Consider the following 14,527-nt stretch of genomic DNA (forward strand, 5'->3'; position numbering starts at 1 on the left):
TGTTGCTATTTGCACTGTAATGCAATGGAAACATTTTAATATTTGATCAAACATTTAGTCTATATCCAGTCAGCAAAACTGGCTTTTTTAAATTAAAACAAATTGAGTAATCAAAGTAATAATTGACAGATTGATTATCAGAATAGTTGTTAGTTGCAGCTCTAAAAACAGTACTCAAAACACATTTGTAACAGCTTTTACTTAATTTGCCTGAATAGTGTAGGCTCACAAGAATAATAAATTAAGGCAGCAGCAGTGGTGCAAGCCACTCCACTCGCACCATGCTGCCCTTCTCGGCCTGACACCAGTACATTTCTGTGGGAAACACTGGTCGGGATGGTTGGCAAAGCAAGCTAAATGTTGAAAATCTTGGAGTGCCCCTTTACGCTGTCCAGTAAATAATGCATGAAATATCCCAAAAGCCTGATTATTAAAAACACCCTTTCACATATCATTTGTAAGTGAGCAAAAATGTCCTCAGAGTGAATATAGGTAAACAAAACTTTTTCAGAGTCAAGATTGCTAATAATTGGGTGTTGATCGACAACAGTAACAATGACAATGCACCTCTCACCTTTCTCAGGCTTTTTGTCATTCTTGTCAGTGTCCTTGAGCACCGTGCAATGGCATCCTCTATATATATATATATATATGTATGTATGTATGTATGTATGTATGTATGTATGTATGTATATATATATATATATATGTGTATATATATATATATATATATATGTGTATATATATATATATATATATATATATATATATGTGTATATATATATATATATATATATATATATATATATATATATATATATGTGTATATATATATATGTGTATATATATATATATATATACACATATATGTATATATATATGTATATATGTATATATATATATATGTATATATATATATATGTATATATATATGTATATATATATATATATATGTATATATATGTATGTGTGTGTGTTTTTACATTTAACCTTTATTTAACTAGGCAAGTCAGTTAAGAACAAATTCTTATTTACAATGACGGCCTACCCCGGCCAAACCCGGATGACGCTGGGCCAATTGTGCGCCAACCTATGGCACTCCCAATCACAGCCGGATGTGATGCAGCCTGGATTCAAACCTGGGACTGCAGTGACACCTCTTGCACTGAGATGCAGTGCCTTAGACCGCTGCACCACTCGGGTAGCCGAATATGTAGTGTAGCCCCTGTGCAAATCTGCAATATTGCAAAAAGAAATAACAAATCAGATCAATAGTATATGACAATAGAAACCCCAATATTTTTTTCAGAAATGGAACCAACCATAGGCCCCACACATTGAGACCCAGCTTTTGGTAACACAACCTTTATCTTGCCCTTAAACCACATTCTCTTCAGCCTGGAGAGACCTACGCGCCATACCTTGTACCATTTCTGTTCTCACCTATGCCACGGAACACTAACTAACGTAATTATTTAGCAGAGAGCCCCACACTCACCAGTACCTTGTGTATGGTTGTTATGCTTCATTTTATTGGGCCTGAAAGAGCATGGATTTCTGTGGGTGACAGCTATTAACAAACAAAGTGGTCAAAATTATGTATTTTCTAACCTTGGCAGGTCTACCACTAGCCCAACTATTTAATCATCAATGAAGCATCCCATCCCAGTGTAAAAACAAAACAAAAAAAGTGTTAGGGATTTTTTTAAACTCTTTTGGGTAATGCAGCCCCTGATTGTGAACCACTTTCTAAAAATGAAATTATCCAAAACTTTCTTAACCTACCGATGAAGAAATGTTACCCAATTGTAAGTGGAACCCGAGAATGGCTAAACATGAAATCCTTCCTGATGGAGCAGAGGGAGTCTGATGATGCCTCTTGTTTTGACAAATCCTGCAAGGAATCACCCACATTTAACTCAGACACAGGTGCGTGTTTTAGATTGACACTAAGTGATAATTGAAATGGAACGTAGACTAAGTAATTCTATTACATTCAATCCCATTCTATGATTATCAATTAACTTTTTCAGTAACAGTAGGAATGCATCCACATTGTTGGAAATATGAGATCAAACCTTTCCAGATAGAGATGAAATATCTTGAGTGGTAGGATGCAGGCCAAAGGTAGACCAGAATGGTGTGCGTTTCCTAAGCTTTTCAATTTCTCTACAGGGCTCACAGTCCTGAGTGTCCAGAATGGGAATGCAACTTGGACACAGAGGAGATACTGTAGGTCAATGTCAGACTGGTTAGCTCGGCCCAGCAGTGTAGAACCTATGAGACTACCTAACTAGGCTACATACCAGCTCAAGATGAAAGTGAAATGCACTGTCTGTACAGTATATTTACATATACTGTACAAAGTATAAAGTGCTTTAGGCCAATCAATATCAGTTGTAATGTTCATTTACTATATGTATCCACTTTGCATGCATTCCGGATCATTTTCTGCTTTGTATCCGTGAAATACCCACGTGCAGAAAATTGTAGGAACTTTACTCAGCTCCCCCAACAACAACAAAAAATCACGTTGAGCGAAATCGAGGACAAAAGCCCAGTGACAGTCAACGTTGACCAAGGAGAACCAAGGTAAATAAGTAATAATATATTCATGTAGTTAAAATGTACAATTGAATTTGTCTTGTTAATCGGTGGATTTCATGTCACATATCAGTGCAAATGAGGCGCTTTTTCTGGGACCATCTTTTTCTCGTTCCCATCCTGTCGTTAGCAACATAGGTAGCTATCTAGCTAACGTTAGTTAAGGACTAAGTGACACAGCTGAACTGTCGCTGGTTTGCACAAACAGTAGCTTGCTGGTTGTATTTTGCCAATTATATTATCTTCACTTGGTTTATTATCTAGCTAACAATGTAACAGACGCAAAAGGCATGTTAATTGTTGCCATAGCAGGATAAGCCAGTTTGCTGTCAGCTAACATTTTGACGACTAGCTAACTAGGTAGCTAGCTAGCTAGTGCTAATTACATTATAATACCATTAGCTAGACGCCTGGCTATAGCTTGGCCATGTAGCCATTTGCCATGTGTAGCCTGGCTATAGGTTGGCCCTGTGTAGCCGAATAGAAGCCGACTCAAATAGTGCAAATCTAATTCAAATGTCCTTCATAAAAAAATGCAAAGCCTATATAGTAGCCTAGTTAGCTAGATAGCTTGCAACCTCAGTTAATAAGCTAACTACGGTTAATGTTACTAGCTAGGCTAGTCTACTGTCAGTGTGGTGCTAGCTAAGGTTAGCTTAGCCAAACTATTTGCTGGTAGTTAGCTAGACAAGCTGGCTGCTTTATTTTGCTCGCTAGTTGTATGCCATAGCTCATTGGAAGTTGTTACCAACATTGTAGTTACTTAAGAAGTGATATACCAATTTCCACATAAGTAATAATCTGATACTACAAAACGAATATACAATGTAGATATACAGTACAGCTCCTATGTGATAATATATGTAATTACGTATGGGTTCCTACTCTAATACCTGATGTATTAATATAATTGGCCTTAGAAGTATTATGCAGTATTGCACTTGTAATAACCATAGCTAGAATGAATACCTGCATTTACATAAAAGTACATTTTAGTACCTTTTTAGATGAGAGCTCGCTAGACCCTTAGTGATTCAGAAAACCATGTTTGTATGTCCCACACATTTAGAATGGATTCCAATTAGATTGCATGACACATTTTTCAACAGTACTTTGGTTTATACTGGAAATGTGTTCTTTGTTCATTTATAGAATGTAATGTAAAAGGACTTACAAACAATGAAAGAAGATGACCTCATCAGCAGAGGATGATGCCATAACCGAAGTGGTAGATGTTGAGATCCCTAAGCAAGCGGTACAGGAACCAACTGTGGTTGCTGTAGATGATGATGTAGCTCCCATAGATGGTAAGTATTGCTTAATTCATCAAAATGTTTGGTTTCAGTAGAAACAACAATACAATAAATTTTTGTAGAAAGTTAAATATCTGACCTGACCAAAGCACCAGACTCTGTTGCCTCTTTGATATTGTTTATGTGACGAGTCTGTAATATTGACACTGCAAAGTGCTAGCTAGTGGGTAGAACCTCTGTAAGTAAGCTTCAGTTCATATTTCAGTTCAGAAGTGCGACAACAATGAATTGATCAGAGAGGGTGGTAGGAGCCTCGCCCCATGCAAATACCTATACCGGTTTCACACCAAGAACAAGGGTTTTACCCTGTATATTTGAAGCGGGTTTTGCCCGTGCCAGACCCATTCATACCAAACCTACAACACAGGTAATAAGCATGCAGGGCCGTTTATTGAAAATATTTAAAAAAGTGGGCTATTGCGTTTAGACATTACTGATTACGGGTCAATGAACACAGGTCGACCCATGCAGACCAATGGCTCACCCATGTTTTGCATGTGTTACTAGATCGGCCCTGAATCCATCTTGATTGTTTATGTTTTGAATATTGTGGAGGAACGAATGGTTATCCGACCTGTTTGTGTGAATCACAGATCTGTGCAGCAGCCAGGATATAAACTATCAAAAAGGCCTAGTGGTTGGGAATTCCTGCTTTAACCAATCATCTCTTGGCTGACATTAGCCAGGATGTTTTCTTTGTTTCTCCCTTTAGGACAAGGGGGTCAGACTCCCTCCCTATGACAACCAAGTCCTGTTGGTCAGTGTGTTTGCATTGTCTAATGACATCGTTAAACAATTGTTCTGTAGAATATCTTATAACGTTGCAACGAATGCCCTTTGTTTGAATTATAGTGTCTGTATCAAGCCCCTCTGACCATACAACTGAAAATATGAAAATGTAGATGCTGAAGAGGAAGATCGAGATGGAGGCTTTGGAAGAGGAGAGGGACTTCCTCCGCAAAACTGTTAACCAGTTGTATGGTAAGATAACATCAGAAGTCTGTTTCCATATCTGTCTGGGATTTTGTCAACATAATTGCTGTCAAGCCAACCCAATTTGTCATTAAAGAAGATAAGGAGGCTTATAGACTGTCGCTGATAATGTCTGTCACCAATCATCTGTTGGCTGACATTAGCCTCAATGTCCTCTTTATTTTTCCTTTTACTGTAGGGCAAGGGTGTCAGACTCTCTCCCTAGGACCAAGTCCTGCCTCTTCTGTAGGTAAGTTTATTTGCGTTGTTTAATGGCATATTTAAAGTTTTGTTTTAGAGTAAGGGACCAAGAACTTTCACATACTGTACAGTAAGAGTGATTGTAATTAAGATGATGATGACGATAGCTACAAGTTCGACTCTAGAGCTGTGTCTCTAAACCTTACTAACTGTTAAATCATTCCTCTGACCTTGTTTAAGGGTTTAAGAGGTCTTCCTAAGTGTATTGGTTTTGTTCACGCCAAATTAGGCAAGTATGACTCTGTGTGTGCTACATGAACACAGCTAGTCATGAATGTGTCATTTCTCATCAAAAAAGGATCGGGTCCAGGTACGCAAACGCATTTATTCATGATCCAACCAATTTTGGCAGAAATGTGCTGCCTGTGTAGATTACTGCCCGATTGGCTTGGCTGCATTCGTGCATAAAGGAAATGAGCTAATTTCATGGAGGTATTATAATAAGTGTGCTTGCAGAACGCAAGAACTCTCTTGTTATTCTGCATACTTAATATTATTATTCCTCTTCCGCCCACTTTCTGTGCTCCCTATCAACTTAATAAAATGTAAAAACTATTATCACCATTTAAACTCTATTCTGTCGAGCGTTACATTTCCAGCTATGACTTTTTTTCTTGATACTACTTTCACTTTTTATGTTAGACTTTTTAATACCCCAAAAGCTCACATAGACACCTATTCAGTTTCCTAAACATTCCAAAGTGACCATTGTTAAGTCTGCTGAGTTCTATCTCTTGTCATTTCAAATTAGAACAGCTCCTGATTACTTTAAGGGGTGCTTAACTCACACTTTGAGACCATTTGTAATAGAGTTTTCCCCGACTAAGAAAATCTTGGTCGACTAAGAGTCTTCTGTTTTTTCAACTAATTGATTGGTCGGAATTTTAAAACTTGTATTTTTCCATATATAGACACATCATAATATATTCTATATATATATTCTATATTCTATATCATCTATATTCACTGAGCTTGTCTGATGCTTTAAGCACTCTGTTTGATTAAATAATTAAGACACACAAATGACTAGAGGGAATCCGACCAGCAATTGATTTGATTGCTACGTTGCTACACGTTGTCTCTCTGCTGCAGCAAACACTTGAAAGGGGGGTATGTTTAGGCTACTGGATGCTCATGAGGTAAATGGAAAGTCAGATGTGTGGAATATATTTGACTAGTTGTGGAATATTCTGGAGATCCAGAAAAATAAAGGAGCAAGTTCTGAGTGCATTTTCTGTGTGCCAAATAGGTCCTGTTAGATTACAATAAAGCAATTCTGACCAATTGGAACAATGTAAAAAAACACAATATAAATAAGTGTACCAGAGAGTCTGTTGTAAGTTTTTTGTTGTTGTTGTTGTTGTAAAGCCTTTATTACAGCAAAGACTAAACAGTCGCATTCATTCGTGAATGCAATTTCCGAAATGGAACAGTTTATTTATTGTTTAATTATTTAAGGCTCGCTTTATTTTATTTTAAAACTAAAATGCTTGATTGCATTTCATATCATGAATGACTCATATGCTTTGTGATGACATGAATAAATGAATGATTGATCGATACAGTAGCCTACAGTATATAACTATTGAAGTATAGGCCTAGGTATTAAGACCAAAGAGTATGCGCTCTTAGGCATACAGCTGGTGGGTACACAATGCTACTATACTTAGCCTACTAATGATAATGACATTACTTATTATTATAATGATGTATTAGTAATAATAACAATTAGAAGGAGATCAAGCAAAAGGAGCGTTATTATTATTATTATAAATATAATTTTTCGGACAATTTGGAACAGTGTAAACAACACTAAATATAGTGTAAATAATACCAGGGAAGTTTAAAGCCTTTATTACAGCAAAGCAAAGATTAAAAACAGCCGCATTTTTTAAATTGTTTACTTGACATAAGGCATGATGCTCACAGAATCAGTATGCTATTAAATAGACACTCAAACAGGCAACAGAAGCAAGATCTGCCTTATTTCTGTAGATACTGTGTATATGGAGGATTTATAAAGCCAGGCACATTTAACTGTTAGGCTATTGATTATAGACCTAATTAAGTTGGGGTTTCCTCTCTCCTCACTTTTCGTAGACAATAAGGCAAGGGCTGTTTTCTCGTCTCCTAACTATGCTGCTGCCTCCGCGGCATTATTCTCAACACCAATATGCTGGTTAACTTTGCTATTAAGCACATAGCAACATGGTCTATGAAAATGTACCAATTCAACAGCGGACTAATGTGTTTCAGAACCGCGGACAGCAACCACTATCCAACGCATTTGTTATAGCGCATTTGTTCTAAAATAATGTATTTTTTATTAGTGTTGCACCATTGTTCTTATGTAGTATAACTGGATACAATTTCAGTAGCATGTCTTTGAGTGATGGACTGCGCCATCCCCATGGCCTCCACAATGGATTAGTCTACTCAGACAGGCGTGAATCAGACGTGTGTCTTGTACACCATGATATATATTTGGAAAATTTGGAAGGCACACATGAGGTCGAAGGAATTGGCCGTTGAGCTCTGAGACAGGATTGTCTCGAAGCACAGATCTGGGGAAGGGTACCAAAAAATTCTGCAGTATTGAAGGCCCCCAAGAACACAGTGGCCTTCGTCATTTCTAAATGGAAGAAGTTTGGATGTAGTTTTTTGGTTTAGAATAAATGTTATTGTGTTCTGATTTCAGCAGCACATTAATCAATTGCTTTATGTTTTACATGTTAACAGCCACACCTACAAAAAGAAGGGAAGCATGTCCGCTGCTTTCCACAGCGTGGGAGTGGATCGCAACACTGTGGTGATGAGTGCCCCTCTGGTAGAGATAATGCTTGTGGTGCCGGAGTTCCTTCATTCACAGGCAGCGTTTGACAGCTCTAAAGAGACGCTCAACCAATATGCAAGAAGGATCTCCAAAAATGCCAGCAGAGGTGAGCTATGCTATAAAGTAGAAGAGGCGTAATGAACTGCTCCCTATTACTTATAAGTTCAAATAAACACTGATTATGCACACACACGTGCCAGCACACATACACACACTGGGTAGAGATAATGTAAGAGTATGATTGTTTTACAGCAGGGACACACTATCATAAAGATGTTAGTCTGTTTTCTGCGATGTGGTGCAAGGAACGGCTCCATATCCCCTATAAACTTGATTTTGCACACATTTATGTTTAACTGTTAAGGATACAGCATGTTCTGGCTGTAAATTCGAAACAAAAATAAACAATATATTGTGAGTGGTTGGCACTTGCTCCAGATGTGCAGTGAAGAGAGCCGTCTGTACATGTTCCACAAAAGATAATCACAAAATGTAATCAAATTCTAAAATCCAAAAGGAGCGAATGATTTTAGAATGGCGGAGCGCCATTCCTGAATGCATATAGTGGAAACACTCCAAGAAACATCTACATGCCAACCACTAACTATAGAATTCCCAAATACTGTACTGGGTATCTGCCATAGTTGTAACATAGTAACTACATAGTGATTACATGAGTAATTCACAATGTGCTTCACTTTACAAGTTGCTTGTTCCTGAGCAGAAACATTGTAGTTACGATACTTTTCTTTATAACATTGTAATAACTTACATTTTGATATCCTGTGAAATATGTAATTTCATTGAAAGTACATTGTAATTACACTTATAGGTGCTGTAACAACATTTGTTCTACATTGAAGTGGATTTTCCCAATGATTTTAATAAAAAGGTTTACCCTACTGTGTTTCACTTTACTTGAAGCTGCTTGCTCATGAGTACCTACATTGACCTTAAACATGATATTATTTTGATCATTTCACTTACATTACACCTTTGAAGCCAGGGAAATAAACCCCTAATCCCTTTTCAAAGGCAGGTACATATTATTTCCAAAGGTTATACCATTATGTGTTTCACTTTACATTAAGTTGCTTGCTCCTGGGTAGGTACATTATAGTTACATGCATATCCATTGTAAATACATTGCTCTTACATTTAATTCAGTACATCATTTAAGCCAAATAATATGGAAATAAGATAACTGAAGCTGTAGTTAATGATAAGGTGTGCAACAGCTGACAGAGTCCTAGCCTAGTTTAATTTGGTGGTATTGACTTATGTAGTTACATGTAACAAGGTTTTACATATTAGGATGTATTGTTAACATGGTGCTACACAGGAGACTGCAAAAGTGTAATTACAGAACATGCTAGTTACATTTGGAACAAGACATCTTGTAAATACATATACATAAATCATGAGTAATTACACGTGGAATAACCTCCGACAAGCTGATTTGTAATTAATTGTTCTTGTTCCACTTGTGTAATAACCTATACCCCTAAACCTTTATTACAGTGTAATTACTTATTGTTTACATAGTAATTACATGTAACTTATTTTATATTACTATTTAGTTACATATTAATTAATGTACACTTAAGGTAATGTGTTACCAAAAAGTCCACCTACAGGTCAATTAAGCATGTGTACAGAAGTGGCCTAACATCATGATAATGTCTAATGAATTTTGTAGTTAATTATGGAATATAAAATATGGATTTATGTATTTTCTACAGTAAATGGGGCACCACCAATCATTTAAGTCAATAAGAAAGGTTCTTAGCGAGTAGGGATTAACCGTACGTATCACGATCATTTTATTGACGTGGGATGAAAAATCTCAGAATTATATTTTATAAAACAAAGAATATTTATCATAAAAACAAGGTCATCTTATAGTAAAGGATACATTAATCATTGACAGATCATGGCAAAATGATATGCAATGATGAAGTTGTTAGCAAGGGGAAGAAAGAGGGGAAAGGAGAGTATGGTTTCTTTTAACTTAATCTCTTGTCAGATTCCCAATTGTCCTTTCAGTGCGAAAATGGGAGAAGGTCCCTGTTCGAACAGTTCCAAGTTGGTGTTTTTGTTGGGGATACGGGGAAAATACTTAATATCGTTTAACATTTCTACATGACCCAATGATCATAGCATTCATCAGTACACTTCTTATCTCTTAGCCTAGAAGTTTATTTTATGATTTCTCCCAAAAAGCAAGGTTTTTGCTGTTAACAAGAATGTTCTCTGGATTCCATTTAAATGGTCTGGATTCTGACCATTTAGAGCAGGGCGAGCCATTTGGTGGGCCCCTGCTGTTGCTGTGTCGTCCTGGATAGAACGTTTGAAGTGTGGAGTGTTATTTTGTAATCCGGATGTGTGTGCATGCACTGTTGTAGAATTGGAAACTGATCACCACACAGCCCCAATACACAGCCTGTCATACATGTCACTGCAGTTTACCCATAATGTGCAAGCTGGTTAGGCCCCAGAACTACAACAACCACTGGCTACTTTGTCCTCACCCTGTCCTCACCCTGTATGTCCTGGTCACCTCAAAGACTTTGAATCAACCTTGCACACTTAGTTTCAGTGGGGAAAATACAAAAAATGTTTGAGCTGCACAGTACATAATGTTGTAGTAAAGGTTGCTTTCTTGTGACTTCGTTACTCTATTACGTGCTTTTGTCGAGAAAGGCTTGTTATATTTTGCAGAATTGCCCATTGTTGATATGCTGTAAGTGTGTGAATGAGATTTAAACATGAACACACATTAAAAAGCTGTTTGGCTTCAGCTTTTCAAACACAGCAGAGGCATGGCAGTGACACTCATAGTCCTAGATATACCAAGAGCCTTATGAAACCCTTTTAAAGACAGAATAACATAATACAAAATAAACAAGGGCAAAAATGTGAACATGTTTGAGTGTAATCATGTTGGCCATATTTGATTCAGAATAAAATTACACCAACCCAGTCTTTATAGGCATGAGTGTTGTACACAAAAAAAAATATTTACACGTGATTTAACCTCCATCAAATGGTACTATGGCAGCCCCCCACCCCCCTTTGCCCTCAGAACAGCCTCAATTCATCGGGGCATGGACTCTACAAGGTGTCGAAAGCGTTCCACAGGGATGCTGGCCCATGTTGGCTCTAATGCTTCCCACAGTTGTATCAAGTTGGCTGGATGTCCTTTGGGTGGTGGACCGTTCTTGATACACACAGGAAACTGTTGAACTTGAAAAACCGAGTAGCGTTACAGTTCTTGAAACAAACCTGTTTGCCTGGCACCTACTACCATACCCTGTTCAAAGGCACTTAAATATTTTGTCTTACCCATTCACCCTCTGAATGGCACACCTACACAATCCATGTCTCACTTGTTTCAGGGCGTAAAAATCCTTCTTTAACCTGTTTCCTCCCCTTCATCTACACTGATTGAAGTTAATTTAACAAGTGACATCAATAAGGGATCATAGCTTTCACCTGGATTCACCTGGTCAGTCTATGTCATGAAAAGAGCAGTTGTCCTTAATGTTTTGTATACTCAATGTATACATACATTATTTTAAAGCAGGACTCTGTAAAGTCCATTATCCTTCTGAAGAGTATGAATTAGGCTGTTTGAGAAGGTTTGAATCCTAGGCAACATGCCTACATATTGTTTGAAGTACAATAGACCAACATACAGTATCTACTGTAGTAGGTCAAAGCTTTGTGATGGAAAACCTTGGTAGAGCATGGGGGAAGTAGACATTGTGGTGCTCGTGAATTTCCTTAAATTGACATGTTAATTACACCAGAATATCACGGCTCAGGCTAAGGCCCAGATGCAGACACAGGAGGCGGGTAGTACGAGTCTCGGAGTTTATTATTGTTCAAGGAGCAGGCAACAGGGAAGTCAAGGCAGGAACAGAGTCGTAATCCAAAGCAGGTACAGGACAGGCAGGTACAGGACAGCAGGCAGGATCAGGACAGGCAGAAAGGTCAGAACTATATATAAAAAAAATAAGGCAAAAACTAGAGCACAGGAAACATGGGAATACACTGGTAGGACTTGACGGGACAAGACGAACTGGCAACAGACAAACAGAATACACAGGTATAAATGCACAGGAGATAATGGCGGAAGATGGGAGACACCTGATGGGGGGTGGAGACAAGCACACAGACAGGTGAAAGATCTGGGTGTGACACCAGAAGGTGATTTTTTATTTTAAAGGTGCATTATACAACATTTCCACATGCAAACCCAGATTATTTTTGGAGCAAACAAAATGACTGTCATTGGCAGTGCTATTGTAACCTGTGATGTGGCCTCTGACAAAAATTCTGGACCTTAATGGCATTGGTGGTGTGCTTTCATAGCCAACGTTAGCTCCCATCTGACTGGCCAGACTGGGGTGTAATCATTTTACCAAACAGTTGCAACTAAAATTAGAGTTTTTATTATGTCCGTGACATGGCGAAAGTACAATCCAATAATGAGGAGTCAGAAAGGTAGGTTTAGGCTATTTACTCCATGGTGCAGCCAATAAACATGAACACCATGTCAGCAGGTGAACTTCCCTACCCATGGGGTGCACACCACTATACTCAGTACACAACGCTCCTTCCCCTCAGTCACATAGTGGGTTCCCCATAACATTGGGGAGCATGGCTCTGGAGTTGGCACTCTGCTTCCACATAAAGGCGGAGGTGGCAGCAAGGGGGGCTCCTGCTTTGCAGCCCTGCAGCTGATCCACATGGCTGCGGTGCTCTTGACTGCCAGGCGTCTGAGTCCTGTAAGAGACAGGTCCAGTTGCTTCTTCCACAACTGCAGGGACCCGATTAGGTCCTCCAGAGTAGCTCCTCATTTAAAGCCAAAATGTGTTAAATGACTATGGTCCCTTTCTGCATCATCCTCCTGCCTTAGACGCATTTCACTTGCAAAGTCTTGGTGCAGCCGGTCTAAGGTGGTCTATCGCCCTTTGTTAACAGCTCGGCTGGACTCTTCCCAGTAGATGATGTGGGCGTAACATGCTGAGACAGCAGGAACCTTGATATTTGTGTCTGCAAGTCACCCACTGAGATCCTAGAAAGAGCCTCCTTGGTTTTCTGAATCATGCGTTCAGCTTGCCCATTGGAGGGCGGATTATATGTGGCTGTGGTGATGTGTCTAAACTCAGCAGAAGTGAAGGCAGCTCCATTGTCTGACATCAAGACGGCACACAACCCATGAGTGGCAAATAGTAGACGGAGCGTGCTTATTACGACAGCAGAGGACATCAAGCTAACAACCAGGGATTCTTTATCCAGCTGTGCATAGTTTCGTTCAGTGGCAGTTAGGGTCCTAGATGCTTAGCACACGGTACCTCTCGAGCATCAGATTCCACATGACTCAACAAGGCGCAGAGCCCATATGGACCAGTAACAGGGGTTTTCTATCATCATAGTGGGCTAACAGCCCATTAAGCTGCTATCTGCTTCTTTATAGGCTTCCACATGAGGGTCAGTCCAACTCCAGGGAGCTGCCTGGTCAAGTAGGCTCCAACACTGTCAGGCAGGAAGCAGTAGTACAAGTTGAGAAGCCCCAGAAATGACTATTGCTCAGACTTGTTCCGGGGAGAAAGTATCTCCTTAATGGCCTGGGTCGGTCGCATGCCATCCGTGTCAATGTGAACCACAGGAACTCAACACTGGGTGCAGTAAAAATGAACTTCTCCTTCTGCAGTTGCAGCCCTGCTACCACAAAGCGCCTCAGCCTATACTTATGCTCTTCCGGGGTCCGGCCTGTATTCAGTATGTCATCCAAATATGGCTGGATCCCTGTGATGCCTGCTAGCAAGGTGTCCATGTAGTGCTGAAAAATGGCCACCGCTGTGGACATTCCAAACTAAAGCTTTGTTGCCCTGAAAAGCCCCCGGTGTGTGTTGATAGTCAAGAGCTCCCCTGCATCATCATCTAAAGCTAGCTGCCGGTGTGCTTGTCTTATGTACAGCTTTGTAAAACATCAGGGAACACTGCAGTGTTCACTGTGCTGCTAAGTCCCCAGATATCCTCAGACTGTCATCCCTCTTGGTCAAAGGCACAATGGGCATAGCCCACTTACGGTACTTCACTGGCTTTACAGGCTCCCTGCAAAGCCCAAGCCCCTGGAAAGCTTCTTCATGCTCCTTGATAATCGATTCCGGGGAGTTTTGAATGTGATACACCCCCATGACCTCGATGGCTAAAGGCTCATATCAATCTCAGCCCAATAAACTGGCTCCTGTGCCATGAATGCTGTGCTCATGTCCACAAAAATCCTACCCCGCACCTCTAACTGGGTCTTTGACCATTGCCTTATTAAATCCGTTTTACCTCATTTCACCCAGAGGGACAACTCTAGACCACCTTTACTCCACACACAGAGACGCATACAAAGCTCTCCCTCGCCCTCCATTTGACAAATCTGACCATAATTCTATCCTCCTGATTCCTGCTTACAAACAATAACTAAATCAGGAAGTACCAGTGACTCGCTCAATACGGAAGTAGTCAGATGAAGCGGATG

The 14,527-nt window shown here is 39.4% G+C and overlaps 1 protein-coding gene and 1 long non-coding RNA gene across 3 annotated transcripts in view; both read left to right on the plus strand.

Annotated features, from left to right (window-relative positions):
- Positions 1 to 14,527, plus strand: part of LOC115153257 (glutamate receptor ionotropic, delta-1) — a 454,984-nt gene that overhangs the window by 232,332 nt on the left and 208,125 nt on the right. The gene's annotated exons all lie outside the window — the stretch shown is intronic.
- LOC115153258 (uncharacterized) lies at positions 2,440 to 8,885 on the plus strand. 2 transcript variants are annotated; one of them, XR_003867668.1, is made up of 5 exons: positions 2,440 to 2,592; positions 3,757 to 3,911; positions 4,770 to 4,898; positions 5,089 to 5,139; positions 7,890 to 8,885. It is a non-coding gene; the product is annotated as an uncharacterized LOC115153258 (long non-coding RNA). The 2 variants fall into 2 exon arrangements; XR_003867667.1 differs by having other exon boundaries at positions 3,757 to 4,898.

Source organism: Salmo trutta, chromosome 18 (assembly GCF_901001165.1).
Source record: "Salmo trutta chromosome 18, fSalTru1.1, whole genome shotgun sequence".
Lineage (NCBI taxonomy): Eukaryota > Metazoa > Chordata > Actinopteri > Salmoniformes > Salmonidae > Salmo > Salmo trutta.